At 37.8% G+C, this 18701-nt stretch overlaps 1 protein-coding gene across 1 annotated transcript in view; it reads left to right on the top strand.

Moving 5' to 3' along the window:
* MEIKIN (meiotic kinetochore factor) overlaps nt 1–18701 on the top strand; it is a gene marked incomplete at both ends in the record, with an annotated part of 122241 nt that overhangs the window by 93493 nt on the left and 10047 nt on the right. The window lies entirely within an intron of this gene.

An 18701-nucleotide genomic window follows, 5' to 3' on the forward strand; every position in this document is an offset into this window, starting at 1 on the left:
TAAAAAAATAAATAAAATAAAATTCAAAGAAAAAAGACAGAAAAATAGAAGCAATCTGAAAGATTAGATTAAACTGGTAATCTACTTTCCTTGTCCAAAATTTCTTTTTTTTAAATAAATACATTTATTTATTTTATATATTTTTAAATTTTTGGCTGAGTTGGGTCTTTGTTGCTGTGCATGGGATTTTCTCTAGTTGTGGCAAGCAGGGGCTACTCTTCATTGCAGTGCGCGGGCTTCTCATTGCAGTGGCTTCTCTTGTGGAGCATGGGCTCTAGGTGTGTGGGCTTCAGTAGTTGTGGCACACGGGCTCAGTAGTTGTGGCTCATGTGCTCTAGAGTGCAGGCTCAGTAGTTGTGGCTCATGTGCTCTAGAGCGCAGGCTCAGTAGTTGTGGCACGGGGGTTAGTTGCTCGGCGGCATGTAGGATCTTCCTGGACCAGGACTCGAACCCACATCCCCTGCATTGGCAGGTGGATTTTTAACCACTGCACCACCAGGGAAGCCCAGCACCACTTATTTTTAGTACAGTACCTCCCACTTCAACTTCTGGAAATTCCTTAAAGAGGAAACCATGTTATACCATTTTCATAGACAAATCCTACAGTCTTTTGATTGAGTTGGAGAACAGCAGTAACAAGAAGTAGGAGAGTAGGTCTGGGAATTCGACTGCCTTCTCTTTATGTAAATATAGCATTCATAAAAGAGTACATGTATGGAAAAAAATAGAGGAACACCCTTGTGCTCTCCTACCATGCAGACAATTAAATAGAACATTACAAATATTGCCCCCTCGAAACCCAAGGAGTCTCACTATGATTCCATTAACCCTCTCCCATAAGTAATGACTGTCCTGAGATTTGTGCCATTCGTTCCTCTACTTTTATTTTTATTACTAACATCTTTACTAAATTTTTCATTCCATGAGCGTTATATATTTCCTGATTTATTTAAGTGTTCCTTGATATTTTTAAATAAAGTTTTTTTATTTTAACCAGAATGACCTGGTATTTTTTTGTTAAACATATTCTTATGTACATTATATTATTTGATCCTGTGGTAAATTATGTCTTTTTATAATTTCATTTTAAACTTTTTGTTTATAGAGTATAGAAATACAAATGACTTGTATATATTTAGCAGAGCCAGAACCCTGCTAAATCTTATTAATACTAATATATGTATATGGATTCTTTCGGATTTCTATGTAGACAATCATATCATTTGTGAATAATAACAATTTTGTTTTTTCCATGAGAATTGTCCCTTATTGTCCTGGATAAGACCTCCAGTACAACATATTTCTTATTTGAGATCTTAAAGGAAATTGTTTAAAAGGTTTCACTGTTCGGGCGGAGTCAAGATGGCGTACTAGGAGGATGTGGAATTCGTGTCTCCTCACAACTAGGGCACCTACAAGGCACCCGTGGGGGACCACAGACGCCTAAGGGGACAGCAGGAAACCCAAGTGACCAGGTAGGACATGGGGTGTGGGGGGAGTGAAGGGGGAGGAGAAGTGGAGCCGGGGCAGGACTGGCACCCCTGAGGGGTGGCAGGAGGAGGGGAAGGGATCCCATGCCTGAAGGGGGAAATTTGAGAACCATTGGGAGGGCAGAGGATCAAAAGGGAGTATGGCCAGGGTTCCCCTGCCCACTTGGACCCCTAAGAACCTGCTGGGATCCTGGGCCTGATCCTCTGCCCACCTAGACCCCCTCCAGCTGTGGGGGTCCTGAGGGGAGTGGGAGGGAGGGAAGGCGGAGCAAAAGTAAAGGCAGGACCTCCAGGATGGCACCTCTGAGGGGGTGGCTGGGGGAGGGAAGGAGTCCCTACACCCAGCAGTACCCACCCAGTGTTAGGGGTCCAGCAGCAATGGGGGAGACCCTGGGGAGACAGTGGGAGAGGGATGCGAAGGAATGGAAGGGAACGGGGCCAGTTCTTTCCCTGTCCCAGAAGCCTGTTGGACTCCCAGGCCTAATCCTCTGCCTTCAGAGCCTCCCTCCTGCTGTGCAGAGCCCAAGCCCTGCCCCTACACCCCCACCCAGGGCCCTACCTCCAAACTCTGGAACCCCACACTCCAGAGGCTCTCTTTTGGACATGCTGCCCCTCTCCTTCTGCACAGCTCCTAAGCAGAGGACCGCCCCTCACTTGAACATCACCTGCCTAGGCCCCACCCCAGTCTGAAATGTCACCACCCTACTCACCTAGGTCCTGCCCCACACTAAAACCTGCCCCTGCCTAAGTTCCACCCCCTGCCTAAACTCTGCCCCCATAGCCAAGGCTTTTTTTTCTTTTTCCTTTTCTTTTTTCCTCTTTTAGTTTGGGGTGCTGTTTTACCTTGTTATATTGATTGGGGTGCTGTTTTACCTTGTTTTATTTTAGTGTTTTTTCTTGTTTTTTTTTTTTTAATAAATTTATTTATTTATTTATGGCTGCATTGGGTCTTCGTTGCTGTGAGTGGGCTTTCTCTAGTTGTGGTGAGTGGGGGCTACTGTTTGTTGTGGTGTGTGAGCTTCTCATTGTGGTGGCTTCTCTTGCTGTGGAGCGTGGGCTCTAGGTACGTGAGCTTCAGTAGTTGCAGCACACAAGCTCAGTACTTGTGGCTCGCAGGCTCTAGAGCACAGGCTCAGTAGTTGTGGCGCACAGGCTTAGTTGCTCCGTGGGATGTGGGATCTTCCCGGACCAGGGGTCGAACCCATGTCTCCTGCATTGGCAGGTGGATTCTTAACCACTGCACCACCATAGAAGCCCTGTTTTAACTTGTTGATTCATTGTTGTTGATTCTTTATATTTTTATTTTTCCTAATAAATCTTTTATTTTTCTAATTTTATTTTATCTTTATACTTTGTTAGTGATCTCTCCTTTTGGCTTGTTGCCACCCCCCCCTTTTTTTGTTTTCTTGCTGTGGTTTTATTTTACCTTGTTGCAGTTGTTTCAATTACAGTTTTATTTTTCCTAATATATTCTTTATCTTTCTAATTTTATTTATTTTTTTACTCTTTGATATTTTACTGCTCCATTTTTTCTTTCTTACTTCCTTTTTTTCTTTTTCTTTTTTTTTTTTTTTTTTTTTTTTACTGTGCCATGAACCTTGCGGGATCTTGGCTCCCAGGGCAGAGGTTGGGCCTGAGCTCCTGTGGTGGGAGCTCTGGGTCCAAACTGCTGGACTAACAGAGAACCTCAGACCCCAGGGAATATTAATCGGAGTGAGGCCTCCTGGAAGTCCTCATCTCAGCACTAAGACCCAGCTCTGTCTAACTGCCTGCAAACTCCAGTGCTGGATGTCTCAGGCCAAGCAACCAGTAAGACAGCCATACAGCACCACCCATTTAAAAAAAAAATTAAAACGACAAAAAAATATGTCACAGTTGAAGGAGCAAGGTAAAAACCTACAAGACCAAATAAATGAAGACGAAATAGGCAAACTACCTGAAAAAGAATTCAGAGTAATGATAGTAAAGACGATCCAAAATCTTGGAAACAGAACGGAGAAAATACAAGTAACATTTAACAAGGATCTAGAAGAACTAAAGATCAAACAAACAGTGATGAACAACAAAATTACTGAAATTAAAAATACCCTAGAAGGAATCAATAATAGAATAACTGAGGCAGAAGAACTGATAAGTGAGCTGGAAGATAAAATGGCAGAAATAACTGCCAGGGAGCAAAATAAAGAAAAAAGAATGAAAAGAATTGAGGACAGTCTCAGAGACCTCTGGGAAAACATTAAACACACCAGCATTCAAATTATAGGGGTCCCAGGAGAAGAAGAGGAAAAGAGAGGGTCTGAGAAAATATTTAAAGAGATTATAGTAGAAAACGTCCCTAACATGGGAAAGGAAATAATCAAGTCCAGGAAGCACAGAGAGTACCATACAGGAGAAACCGAAAGAAAAACTCACCGAGACACATATTATTCAAACTATCAAAAATTAAATACAAAGAAAAAATATTAAAAGCAACAAGGGAAAAGGAACAAATAACATACAAAGGAATTCCCGTAAGGTTAACAGCTGATTTTTCAGCAGAAACTCTGCAAGCCAGAAAGGAGTGGCAGGACATATTTAAAGTGATGAAAGGGAAAAACCTACAAACAAGATTACTCTTCCCAGCAAGGATCTCTTTCAGATTTGCTGGAGAAATTAAAACCTTTACAGATAAGCCAAAGATAAGAGAATTCAGCACCACCAAACCAGCTTTACAACAAATGCTAAAGGAACTTCTCTAGGCGGGAGACACGAGAGAAGGAAAAGACCTACAATAACAAACCAAAAACAATTAAGAAAATGGTAATAGGAACATACGTATTGATAATTACCTTAAATGTAAATGGATTAAATGCTCCAACCAAAAGACATAGACTGGCTGAATGGATACAAAAACAAGACCTGTACATATGCTGTCTACAAGAGACCCACTTCAGACCTAGGGACACATACAGACTGAAAGTGAGGGGATGGAAAAAGATATTCCATACAAATGGAAATCAAAGTAAAGCTGGAGTAGCAATACTCATATCAGACAGAATACACTTTAAAATAAAGACTATTACAAGAGACAAAGAATGACACTACATAGTGATCAACAGATCAATCCCAGAAGAAGATATAACAATTGTAAATATTTATGCACCCAACATAGGAGCACCTCAATACATAAGGCAAATGCTAACAGCCATAAAAGGGGAAGTCGACAGTAACACAATCATAGTAGGGCACTTTAACACCCCACTTTCACCAATGGACAGAGCATCCAAAATGAAAATAAATAAGGAAACATAAGCTTTAAATGATACATTAAACAAGATGGACATAATTGATATTTATAGGACATTCCACCCAAACACAACAGAATACGCTTTCTTTTCAAGTGCTCATGGAACATTTTTCAGGATAGATCATATCTTGGGTCACAAATCAAGCCTTGGTAAATTTAAGAAAATTGAAATCATATCGAGTATGTTTTCCCACCACAATACTATGAGACTACATATCTATTATAGGAAAAAATCTGTAAAAAATACAAACACACAGAAGCTAAACAATACACTACTAAGTAACAAGAGATCACTGAAGAAATCAAAGGAGAAATAAAAAAATACCTAGAAACAAATGACAATGAAAACACGATGACCCAAAACCTATGGGATGCAGCAAAAGCAATTCTAAGAGGAAAGTTTATAGCAATACAGTCCTACCACAAGAAACAAGAAAAATCTGAAACAACCTAACCTTACACCAAAGCAGTTAGAGAAAGAAGAACAAAAAACCTCCCAAGTTAGCAGAAGGAAAGAAATCATAAAGATCAGATCAGAAATAAACTAAAAAGAAATGAAGGTAACAGTAGCAAAGATCAATAAAACTAAAAGCTGGTTCTTTGAGAAGATAAACAAAATTGATAAACCATTAGCCAGACTCACCAAAAAAAAAAAAAGGGGGAGAAGACTCAAACCAACAGAATTAGAAATGAAAAAGGAGAAGTAACAACTGACACTGCAGAAATACAAAGGATCATGAGAGATTACTACAAGCAACTATATGCCAAAATAAAAGGAAAACCTGGAAGAAATGGACAGATTCTCAGAAAAGCACAACCTTCCAAGATTGAACCAGGAGGAAATAGAAAATATAAGCAGACAAGCACTGAAATTGAAACTGTGATTAAAAATATTCCAACAAACAAAAGCCTAGGACCAGATGGCTTCACAGGCAAATTCTATCAAACATTTAGAGAAGACCTAACATCTATCCTTCTTAAACTCTTCCAAAATATAGCAGAGGGAGGAACACTCCCAAACTCATTCTACGAGACCACCATCACCCTGATACCAAAACCAGACAAAGATGTCACAAAGAAAGAAAACTACAGGCCAGTATCACTGATGAACATAGATGCAAAAATCCTCAACAAAATACTAGCAAACAATCCAACAGAACATTAAAAGGATCATACACCATGATCAAGTGGGGTTTATCCCAGGAATGCAAAGATTCTTCAATATATGCAAATCAATCATTGTGATACACCATATTAACACACAGAAGGATAAAAAACATATGATCATCTCAATAGATGCAGGAAAAGCTTTTGACAAAATTCAACGTCAATTTATGATAAAACTCTCCTGAAAGTAGGCATAGAGGGAAGCTACCTCAACATAATAAAGGCTGTATATGACAACCACACAGTCAACATTGTTCTCAGTGGTGAAAAACTGAAACCATTTCCACTAAGATCAGGAACAAGACAAGATTGCCCACTGTCACCACTATTATTTAACAGAGTTTTGTAAGTTTTACCCACAGCAATAAGAGAAGAAAAAGAAATGAAAGGAGTCCAAATCGGAAAAGAAGTAAAGCTGTCACTGTTTGCAGATGATATGGTACTATACATAGAGAATCCTAAAGATGCTACCAGAAAACTACTAGAGCTAATCAATCAATTTGGTAAAGTAGCAGGATACAAAATTAATTCACAGAAATCTCTTGCATTCCTATACACTAATGATGAAATATCTGAAAGAGAAATTAAGGAAACACTCCCATTTACCATTGCAACAAAAAGAATTAAATACGTGGGAATAAACCTACCTAAGGAGAAAAAAGACCTGTATGCAAAAAACTATAAGACACTGATGAAAGAAATTAAAGATTATACAAACAGATGGAGAGATATACTATGTTCTTGGATAGGAAGAATCAACACTGTGAGAATGACTATACTCCCCAAAGCAGTCTACAGATTCAGTGCAATCCCTATCAAATGACCAATGGCATTTTTCACAGAAGTAGAACAAAAAATTGCACAATTTGTATGGAAACACAAAAGACCCCAAATAGCCAAAACAATCTTGAGAAAGAAAAACAGAGCTGGAGGAATCAGGCTCCCAGACTTCAGACTATACTACAAAGCTACAGTAATCAAGACCGTATGGTACTGGCACAAAAACAGAAATATGGATCAATGGAACATGATAGAAAATCCAGAGATAAACCCACGCACGTATTATCATCTTATCTTGGTAAAGGAGGCAAGAGTATACAGTGGAGAAAAGAACGCCTCTCCAATAAGTGGTGCTGGGAAAACTGGAAAACTACATGTAAAAGAATGAAATTAGAACACTTCGTAACAGCATAGACAAAATTAAACTCTAAATGGATTAAAGACCTAAAGGTAAGGCCAGACACTGTCAAACTCTTAGAGGAAAACATTGGCAGAACACTCTATGACATAAATCACAACAGGATCCTTTTTGACCCACCTCCTGGAGAAATGGAAATAAAAAGAAAAATACACAAATGGGACCTAAGGAAACTTAAATGCTTTTGCACAGTAAAGGAAACCATTAACAAGTTGAAAAGGGAACCCTCAGAATGGGAGAAAATATTTGCAAAGGAAGCAACTGACAAAGTATTAGTCTCCAAAATATACAAGCAGCTCATGCAGCTCAATATCAAAAAAAAACAACCCAATCCAAAAATGGGCCGAAGACCTAAATAGTCATTTCTCCAAAGCAGATATACAGATTGCCAACAAACTTATGAAAAGATGCTCAACATCACTAATCATTAGAGAAGTGTAAATCAAAACTACAGTGAGGGTCTTCCCTGGTGGCGCAGTGGTTGAGAGTCTGCCTGCTGATGCAGGGGACACGGGTTTGTGCCCCGGTCCGGGAAGATCCCACATGCTGCGGAGCGGCTAGGCCCGTGAGCCATGCCTGCTGAGCCTGTGCGTCCGGAGCCTGTGCTCCGCAGCAGGAGAGGCCACAGCAGTGAGAGGCCCATGTACCACAAAAAACAACTACAATGAGGTATCACCTCACACTAGTCAGAATGGCCATCATCAAAATATCTACAAACAATAAATGCTGGAGAGGGTGTGGAGAAGAGGGAACCCTGTTGCACTGTTGGTGGGATTGTAAATTGATACAGCCACTATGGAGAACAGTATGGAGGTTCCTTAAAAAACTAAAAATAAAACTACCATATGACCCAGCAATCCCCCTACTGGGCATGGACCCTGAGAAAACCATAATTCAGAAAGAGTCATGTAACACAATGTTCATTGTGACACTATTTACAATAGCCAGGACATGGAAGCAACCTAAGTGTACAATGACAGATGAATGGATAAAGAAGATGTGGCACATATATACAGTGGAATATTAATCAGCCATAAAAAGAAACGAAATTGAGTTATTTGTAGTGAGGTGGATGGACCTAGGTTCTGTCATACAGAGTGAAGTTAGTCAGAAATAGAAAAACAAATACCGTATGCTAACACATATATATGGAATCTTTAAAAAAATGGTTCTGATGGACCTAGGGGCAGGACAGGAATAAAGACACAGACATAGAGAATTGACTTGAGGACACAGGAGGAGATAAGGTAAGCTGGGATAAAGTGAGAGAATAGCACTGACATATATACACTACCAAGTGTAAAATAGCTAGTGGGAAGCAGCTGCATGGCACAGGGAGACCAGCTCGGTACTTTGCGACCACCTAGAGGAGTGGGATAAGGAGGGTGGGAGGGAGACGCAAGAGGGAGGGGATATGGTGATATATGTATGCATATAGCTGATTCAGTTTGTTATACAGCAGTAACTAACACAACACTGTAAAGCAATTATACTCCAATAAAGATGTTAAAAAATAAGTTTCACTGTTAAGCTTACAGCTTGTGCAACGTATTTTATAGATAACTTGTACTAAGCCAGATAACCTGTGGTAAGAAACAAGTAAAAAAATTTTAGCAGCTGAAAGAATAAAGGTTCATTTCTTGATCATGCTATATGTCCATTGGGTTGACTTAGGGCCCTGCTCATAGAGCAGCCTGCATCTTGAATATTGCTAGAAATTATGCCAGTAAAAAAAAAAAAAAGAAAACTCTTGAATGTCTTCTTACATTGGTAATTAAATATTGTGGCCTGAAAATGACATTCATTACTTCTGCTCAAAACTCATTGGCCAGAAATACTCACGTGTCCTTACTGAATCAGAAGGGGAATAGGAGGTGCATCCACGAAAAATAAAAAGTCTTTGAGAAACAATACTCAGGACTACCAGCATCCTTTACTAGGTTGAGAACTTCCCCTTATTTCTAGTTTGCTATTATGTGAATATGCTTTTTATTAAAATTTTTTTCTGCGTCTATTGGGTACATATTTCTTTGTTGAGAGCGATTTTTCTCTCTGCTCTTTGATGCTATCATTCCACTGTCTTCTCTCTTACATACTGCTGTTGGGAGTCTTCTATTAGCCTAATTGTCATTTCCTTGTATATTATATGTATGCAGGAAAGGGTTAGATCATCAGGCCTGCACTTTCCCAAGGTCCTCAGGCCTATCCTGTGGTGAGGTTCCTGGGAGATGACCTCTGAGCCCTTGGAGTATCCTGACTGATAACAGTGTTTTTGTATGTTCTGCGCCAGGCCAGATAGTTTATGCTAGCAAGTGATTTATGGTAAACACCTGTTTTTGTTGCCTGAGGCTTTGGGCCACCTTGTATCAGTTTGACCTCTGGGGGACTGGGGTCTGAGTAGCTGAGGTCAGTCATGCAGGCACTGCATGCTTATGTGACTGACTCCAAATAGAAACCCTGATGCCAAGGCTCACTGAGCTTCCCTGGTTGGCAGTACTTTGCACATGGGAGAAATAAGTGTTCTCCATGTGACTTCAACTAAGAGTGGACAACTGGAAGCTTATCCTCCTGAATTCAGTTCTGTATGCCTTTTCTTCTGGACTCCACCCTATGTGCCTTTTCCTTTTGCTGATTTTATCTTATTTTAATTTTTAAAAGTAATTAATTGTTTGTATTGAAGTAGAGTTGATTTAAAATATTATACTATTTTCAGTTGTGTAGATAGTGATTCAGTATTTTTGCAGACTGTACCCCCATTATAAGTTATTGTAAAATAATGGCTATAATCCCTGTGCTCTACAGTATATCCTTGTTGTTAATCTATTTTATGCATAGTAGTTTTTATGTTACTCCAGTCCCCCTAATTTGTCCCTCTCCCCTGCCATCTCCACTTTGATAACCACAAGTTTGTTTTCTATATCTGTGAGTCTATTTCTGTTTTGTATATATATATTCATTTGTATTATTATTTTTTTAGATTCCACATATAAGAGATGTCATAAAGTATTTGTCGTTCTCTGTCTGACTTATTTCATGAAGTATAATATTCTCTAGGCCCATCCATATTGCTGCAAATGACAGAATTTTATTCTTTTTTATAGCTAATGGTTCATTTTATATATATATATATGTATATATTGCATCTTCTTTATCCATTTATCTGTCAGTGGACACTTGAATTGCTTACATGTCTTAGGTATTGTAAATAGTGCTGCTGTGAACATTGTGGGGCATGTATCTTTTCAGATTAGTGTTTTCATTTTTTCTGCACATATACCCAAATGGAATTGCTGGATCAAATGGTAGTTCAATTTTTTTTTTTGAGGAACCTCCATACTGTTTTCCATAATGGCCACACCAATTTACATTCCCACCAACAGTGCACAAGGGTTCCCTTTTCTCCACATCGTCTCCAACATATGTTTTTTGTAGACTTTTTGATGATAGCCATTCTGACAGATGTGAGGTGATATCTCATTGTTGTTTCAATTTGCACTTTTTTAATAATTAGTGATGATGAGCATCTTTTCATATGCCTGTTAGCCATCTGTATGTCTTCTTTGGAAAAATGTCTATTTAGGTCTTCTAGCCATTTTTTGATTGGGTTGTTTGTTTTTATTGATATTGAGTTTTATGAGCTGTTTATATATTTTGGATATTAACCCCTTGTTGGTCATATTATTTGCAAATATTTTCTCCCATTCTGTAGGTTGTATTTTCATTTTGTTTATGGTTTCGTTTACTATGCAAAAGCTTTTAAGTTTACTTAGGCCCCATTAGTTTATTTTTGCTTCTATTTCTTTGCCTTAGGAGTCAGATTCAAAAAATATTGCCACTATTTATGTAAAAGAGTGTTCTACCTTTGTTTTCTTCTAGGAGTTTTATGGTTTCTGGTCTTGTATTTAGGTCTTTAATCCATTTTGTAATTTTGTATTTTTGTAAATGGTGTTAGAAAATGTTCTAATTTCATTCTTTTATGTGTAGCTGTTCATTTTCCCCCAGAACCACTTGTTGAAGAGATTGTCTTTTCTCCACTGTATATTCTTGTGTCCTTTGTCATAGATTAATTGACCATAGTTGTGTAGGTTTCTTTCTGTGCTTTTTATTCTGTTCCATTGATCTGTGTATCTGTTTTTGTGCCACTACTCTGCTGTTTTGATTACTGTAACTTTGTAGTATAGTCTGAAGTCTGGAAGGGTTATACCTCCAGCTTTGTTCTTTTTTCTCAAGATTATTTTGGCAACTCAGGGTCTTTTTGTTGTTCCATATGAATTTTAGGACTATTTGTTCTAGTTATGTGAAAAATGTCATGCTTATTTTGATAGGAATTGCATTAAATCTGTAGATTGATTTGGATAGTATGGCCATTTTAAAAATATTAATTCTTCCAATCCAAGAGCACGGGGTATGTTTTCATTTCTTTGTATCATCTTCAGTTTCTTTCATCAGTGTTTTATATTTTTTAGAGTATAGGTCTTTCACCTCCTTGGTTAATTTTGTTCCTAGTTATTTTATTCTCTTCTATGTGTACTTAAACAGGATTGTTTTTGGTTTTTTTTACTTTCTTTCCATTATTTCATTATTAGTGCATAGAAATGCAACAGATTTCTGTATATTAATCTCATGTCATGCAACTTTACTAAATTTATTTATTATTGCTAATTTTGGTGTGGAGGCTTCAGGATTTTCTATACAAAGTATCGTATTATGTCTTCTCTTCCAATTTGGATACATTTTCTTTGTTTTTCTTACCTTATTGCTGTGGCTAGGCCTTCCATTACTATGTTAAATAGAATTGGTGGGAGTGGGCATCTTCTGCCCACTGTGTTGTTTCTGATTTTAGAGGAAAGACTTTCAGCTTTTCACCATTGATTATGATATTAGCTGTGGGCTTGTTGTAAATGACTTTTATTAAGTTGAGATATGTTCCCTCTGTACCCACTTTGATGAGAGTTTTTATCACGAATGGATGTTGAATTTTGTCAAATGCTTTTTCTGCATCTTTTGAGATGATCATGTGATTTTTATCTTTCCTTTTGTTATTGTGGTGTATCACACTGATTGATTTACGAATGTTGAACTGTCCTTGTGACCCTAGAATAAATCCAACTTGATCATGTATATGATCCTTTTTATATATTACTGGATTTTGTTTGCTGATATTTTGTTGAGGATTTTTGCATCTATATTCATCAAAGATATTGGCCTGTAATTTTCTTTTTTTTGTAGTGTCTTTGTCTGCTTTTGGTATCAGGGCAATGGTGGCCTTATAGAATGAATTGAGAGTGTTCTTTCCTCTTCAATTTTTGGAATAGTTTGAGAGGATAGGTATTAATTCTTTTTTATATGTTTGGTAGAACTCCCTTGTGAAGCTCTCTGGTCCTGGACTTTTGTTTGCTGGGAGTTTTTTTTAAATTACAGATTCTATTTCACTTCAGGTGATTGGTCTGTTTAAATTATTTGTAGCTTTTTGGTTCAGTCTTGGCAGGTTGTATGTTTCTATAAATTTGTCAGTTTCTTCCAGGTTGTCCAATTTGTGGGCATACTAACTGTTCATAGTATTATCTTATGATTTTGGGGGGGGCGTATTTCTTTGTTGTCAGTTGTTATTTCTTCTCTTTCATTAATTTTTTTTTTTCATTCATTAATTATTTTGAGTCCTCTCTTTTTTCTTCTTGATGAACCTGGCTAAAAGTTTATCAATTTTTTAAATCTTTTTTTAAAAAGCAGTTCTTGGTTTTATTGATGTTTTCTATTGTTTCTTATCTCTATTTTACTTATTTCCTCTCTAATCTTTATCCTTCCTTCTGCTGACTTTGGGCTTTGTTTGTTCTTCTTTGTCTAATTCTTTTAAGTGGAATGTTAGGTTGTTTATTTGAGATTTTTCTTGTTTCTTGAAGAAGGCTGTATTGCTATAAACTTCCCTCTTAGAAATGTTTTTGCTGCATCTCATAGATTTTGGGAACTTTTTTTTCCATTTCATTTGTCTTGAGGTATTTTTTGGTTTATTCTTCGATTTCATCATAGACCCATTGGTTTTTTAGTATCATGTTGTTTAGTCTCCACACGCTTGTTCTTTTCCCATTTTTCCTTCTGTAGTTGATTTGTATTTACATACCATTGTGGTTGGAAAAAAATGCATGATAATAATTCCTATCCCCTTAAATTTGTTGAGGCTTGTTTTGTGGCCCAGTATGTGATTTATCCTGGAGCACTTTCTGTGTGCACTTGAAAAGAATGTGTATTCTGCTGTTTTTGGATTTAGTGTCCTATAGATATGCATTAAGTATAACCAGTCCATTGGGTTATTTAAGACCACTGTTTCTTTATTGATTTTCTGTCTGGATGATCTGTCCATTGATGCCAGTGGGGTGTTAGTGTACCCTACTATTATTGTATTATTGCTAATTTCTCTCTTTATGTCTGTTAGTATTTGCTCTCTATATGTAGTTGCTCCTGTATGGGTGCATATATGTTAGTGAGTATAATATCCTCTTCTTGTATTGATTCCTTTATCATTGTGAATGATAATTAATCTTCATCTTTGTTATAGCCTTTGTTTTAAAATCTATTTTGTTTGATATGAGTATTGCTACCCCTACATTCTTGTTGTTTTTGTTTACATGAAATATATTTTCTATCCCCTCACTTTCAGTTTTTGAGTTTTGTGTGTGTCTTTAGCCCTGAAGTGAGCCTCAGGTAGGCAGCATATTGAAGAGTCTTTTTTTTTTTTAAGATGTTGGGGGTAGGAGTTTATTAATTTATTTTTGCTGTGTTGGGTCTTCATTTCTGTGCAAGGGCTTTCTCTAGTTGTGGCAAGCAGGGGCCACTCTTCATCGCGGTGCATGGGCCTCTCACTATCATGGCCTCTCTTGTTGCGGAGCACAGGCTCTAGACACACAGGCTCAGTAGTTGTGGCTCACGGGCGTAGTTGCTCCGTGGCATGTGGGATTCTCCCAGACCAGGGCTCGAACCCATGTCCCCTGCATTAGCAGGCAGATTCTCAACCATTGTGCCACCAGGGAAGCCCCCGAAGAGTCTTTTTTAATCCAGTCATCCATGCTATGTCTTTTGGTTGGAGCATTTAGTCCATTGACACATAAAGTAATTATTGTAGGTATGTACTTATGCCATTTTATTACTTTTTTCCAGTTGTTTTTTGTAGTTGTTCTCTGTTGATTTCTTCTTCTTTTTGTTTCTACCATTGTGGTTTGATGATTTTCTTTAGTAGTGTACTTGGGTACATTTCTTTTTGATTTCTCTTTATCTACTGTAGCTTTCTGATTTGTGGTTACCATAGAAATAATATTGACCCATGATTATATCTACTTGTTTTAAACTTGTATTCATTTAAGTTCAAACACATTCTAAAAGATCTCCATTTTTTACTCCCCTCCCCAACATTTTGTGTTTTTGATGTCATAATTTTACATCTTCATGCTTATCCTTTTGCTGGTAATTGTAGTTGTAGTTGCTCTTACAATATTTTGTCTTTTAATCTGAACAGTGGTTTATTTAAGTAATCTTCAATCCTTACTATATACCTGCCTTTCCTAGTGGAATTTTCTCTTTCCTCTAGATTCTTACTTCTTTTCCATTTAGAGACCTTTCAACATTTCTTTTAGAGTAGGTTTAATATTGATGAATTCTTATAGTTTTTCCTTGTTTGAGAAGCTCTTTATCTCTCCTTCTATTCTAAATGACAATCTTACTGCATAGAGTACCCTTGGTTGTAGGTTTTTCCCTTTTAGGACTTTGAAAATATAATGCTGCTCCCTTCTGGCCTGCAAAGTTTCTGCAGAAAAATCAGGGGATAGTGAAAAGGGGATTCCCCTGTATATGACTCTGTTTTTCTCTTGCTGCCTTTGGAATTCTCTCTTTATCTTTAACTTTTGCCATTTTAAGTATGACGTGTCCTGCTATGGGTCTGTTTGGGTTCATCTTGTTTGGGACCCTCTGCGCTTCCTGTACCTGGATATATGTTTCATTTTCTAGATTTGTGAAGTTTTCAGCCTAATTTCTTCAAATACATTTTCAGTCCCCTTTTCTCTCTCTTCTCCTTCTGGAAACCCTATAATGTGAATGTTGTCACACTTAATATTATCCTAAAGATCTCATAGATTGCTTTTTTTTTTCATTTGTGTTTCTTTCTGCTGTTCTGATTGGATGATTTACATTATTTTACATTATTTTATCTTCCAGGTCACTTATGCATTCTTCTGTATCACTTAGTCTGCTATTCATTCCTTCTAGTGTGTTTTTAATTTCAGCTATTGAATTTTTCATTTCTGATGATGTCTTTTTTATATTTTCTCTTTCCTTGTTAAAATGATCAGTGTTTAGATCAATTATTTTTCCTAGTTCAGTTAACATTTTTATTACCAATGATTTGAATTCTCTATCTGGTAAATTGCTTATTTTTGTTTGTTTGTTTGTTTTTCAGGTTTTTTTCCCTTGCTCTTTCAATTGAGGGCAGTTTCTCTGCCTTTTTGTTTTACTTAACTTTCTCTGCCTCTTTGAATTTAAATCAAACAGTTACCTGTTATGGTCTTGAAGGGGTGTTCTTAGATGGGAATTTTTCTCTGTAGAGTGTATGTGCTCAATGCCTTTGGTGAGAGGGATGGATTTGATGTGGACACCAGTCACGCCTTTCTTCAGTGTTGCTGGCAACTATCACCTTGGAGGAGGTGGGGCTGGAGATGGAGGGGCTAGAACTTGCACAGGCTGTGAGGCAGGACTTCCTCTCTGCTGCATGGCTGTCACAGCGGGTTCTGATCCCAAGCTGCTGGAGTAGAAGCCCTGAGGGTTGGGCTCATGCTGGCTCTGTTTTTAATTGTTTTTCCTTCTCCCTGCACCAGGAACCTTTGCCCCAAAGGAGGGATTGTGTACCTACAGAAGTCCAATGCTTTGCCTGTGTTCGTCACATTTTTTCCCAGGTCGTGGCTGCTCCAGATATAGACCTGTGGTGTGGCATGGAGTGAGCCACACTCAGCTTGGGCTCGGGTACATAGCAAGGTGGTCACGGGGAAACCCAGTGGCTGTGCTGTTGTCAGAAGTCTGGGCTGCTTCCGGGGCGCTGCTTGAGTAAATACCAGCAGTCACCACTGCTGCTCTACCTTGGCTCTGCCCCAGAACTGGGTCACCTCTGCATCCCAAGGTCGAGTCTTTTCCCCTGAGCTGCTGCCCTAGATTCAGTGCCACACTGTGGCATGGAGTGAGCTGTGCTGGGGCGTTCACTTCACTCAGGTTGGGGAGTGCTGTGAGGCGGTTGCTGGAAACCCAGCAGCCGCTAGGGCAGACCTCTGTCTTACCTGCCTGGGGGCAAGCCAGTACCTGTGCATTCCTCATGAGTGAAGTCCAGGTTTCTTCAACCTTTCTGTCTCTCCCAGTGGTTCTCCAACCAGCCAAAGGGCTGAATGAGTAGATTCTCCCAAGAAAACTCTGGTACTGTTCAGTATCAGAAGGATGGAAAATGAATGCTGGGCAGGAAAATTGAAGATGTCCACTTCAGAGGATGATATGAATTTTACATTTGAAGAGGTTTCTATATAATCTTTATTTAAAATAGGAGGAGCCCTTCATAAATATGTATCTCTACTTCTGAGTTCTAAGAGACAAGATATGTCATGTTTGAAAGATACAGTATTTTTTTATTCTAGAGACGGTCTGCTTGATGGGATATTGTCTAAATTAACTGATAATCCCTATCAAATTACCAATAGCGTTTTTCACAGCCCCTTTGGTACTTACTTTCTTGTTGTTATAATGAAATCATATGAGGATGTGAAATGTATTTTGTCCATCATTTCTGCTTTAAACTATTCTGAGCTGAATCTTGAAGAACAACTCTGACACTGACCTTGACCCTGATCATTTATTTTGTTGCTCTTATTTGATGAGAATCCTATGGACCTAAGTTGGGGATCTCATCCTCCTAAGATTTGTATCTGTTTCTACTACAAGTCTAGCTAGGGTTGAGTATCAATCTGGGACCATTTTGGCCCCCTTTAACGATTCTGGTTTTTTGTCACAATCTCAGGTTTAGCATTCCTTTCTTCCTGTTGGCCCATTTACGGTGTCCTGTTCTGAGCCAGTCACTGTGTCTAGTGGCATAGAATACATTGATTGGCTAGGCTGGGTCTTGTGACCTTGTTGGTGCTCAGAAGTGTTATCAGAGGTGCTGGGAAAACTGGACAGCTACATGTAAAAGAATGAAATTAGAACATTCTCTAACACTATGCACAAAAATAGACTCAAAATGGATTAAAGACCTAAATGTAAGACCAGATAGTATAAAATTCCTAGAGTAAAACATAAGCAGGATACTTTTTGACATAGTCACAGTAATATCTTTTTGGATCCGTCTCCTAGAGTAATGGAAATAAGAACAAAAATAAACAAATGGTGTCTAATTAAACTTAAAAGCTTTTGCACAGCAAAGAAAACCATAAACAAAACGAAGAGACACCCTACAGAATGGGAGAAAGTATTTGCAAACAATGCAACCGACAAGGGATTAATCTCCAAAATATACAAACAGCTCATGCAGCTTAGTATCAAAAAACCAAACAACCCAATGAAAAAATGGGTAGAAGACCTAAATAAACATTTTTCCAAAGAAGACATACAGATGGCCAAAAACCACATGAAAAGATGCTCAACATTGCTAATTAGAGAAATGGAAATCTAAACTACAATGGAACCCTCCTACACTGTTGGTGGGAATGTAAATTGGTACAGCTGCTATGGAGAACATTATGGAGTTTCCTTTAAAAACTAAAAATAGAGCTACAATATGATCCTACAATTCCACTCCTGGGCATATATCTAGAGAAAACTATAATTCAAAAAGGTACATGCACCCCAGTGCTCATTGCAGCACTATTTACAGTAGCCAAGACATGCAAGCAACTTAAATGTCCATCGACAGATGAATAAAGAAGATGTGGTATATTTATACAATGGAATATTACTCAGCCATAAAAAAGAATGAAATAATGCCATTTGCAGCAATATGGATGGACCTAGAGATTATTATACTAAGTGAAGTAAGCCAGAGAAAGACAAATATCATATGATATCGCTTCTATGTGGAATCTAAAAAAGACCAATATAAATGAACTTATTTACAAAACAGAAAGAGACTCACAGGCATAGAAAACAAACCTATGGTTACCAAAGGGTAAAGGGGGGTGGGGGGAGGGATAAATTAGGAGGTTGGGATTAATATATACACACTACTATATATAAAATAGATAACCAGCAAGGATCTACTGAATAGTACAGGGAACTATACTCAGTGTTTTATAATAACCTATAAGGGAAAAGAATCTGAAAAGATATATATATATATATATATATATATATACATACATATATATATATATATATATATATAACTGAATCATCACTTCACTGTATACCTGAAACTAACATGATATTATAAATCAGCTATACTTCAATGTAAAAAAAAGTGATAAAGGTAACCACTAGAAAGACTATACGTTAGTGCTATGGGGGATGGGATATAAAGTGGTATAAAAAGGTGATTTAATTTAAT

Source organism: Mesoplodon mirus, assembly GCF_964341445.2.
Source record: "Mesoplodon mirus genome assembly, chromosome: 5".
Taxonomy (NCBI): Eukaryota; Metazoa; Chordata; class Mammalia; order Artiodactyla; family Ziphiidae; genus Mesoplodon; species Mesoplodon mirus.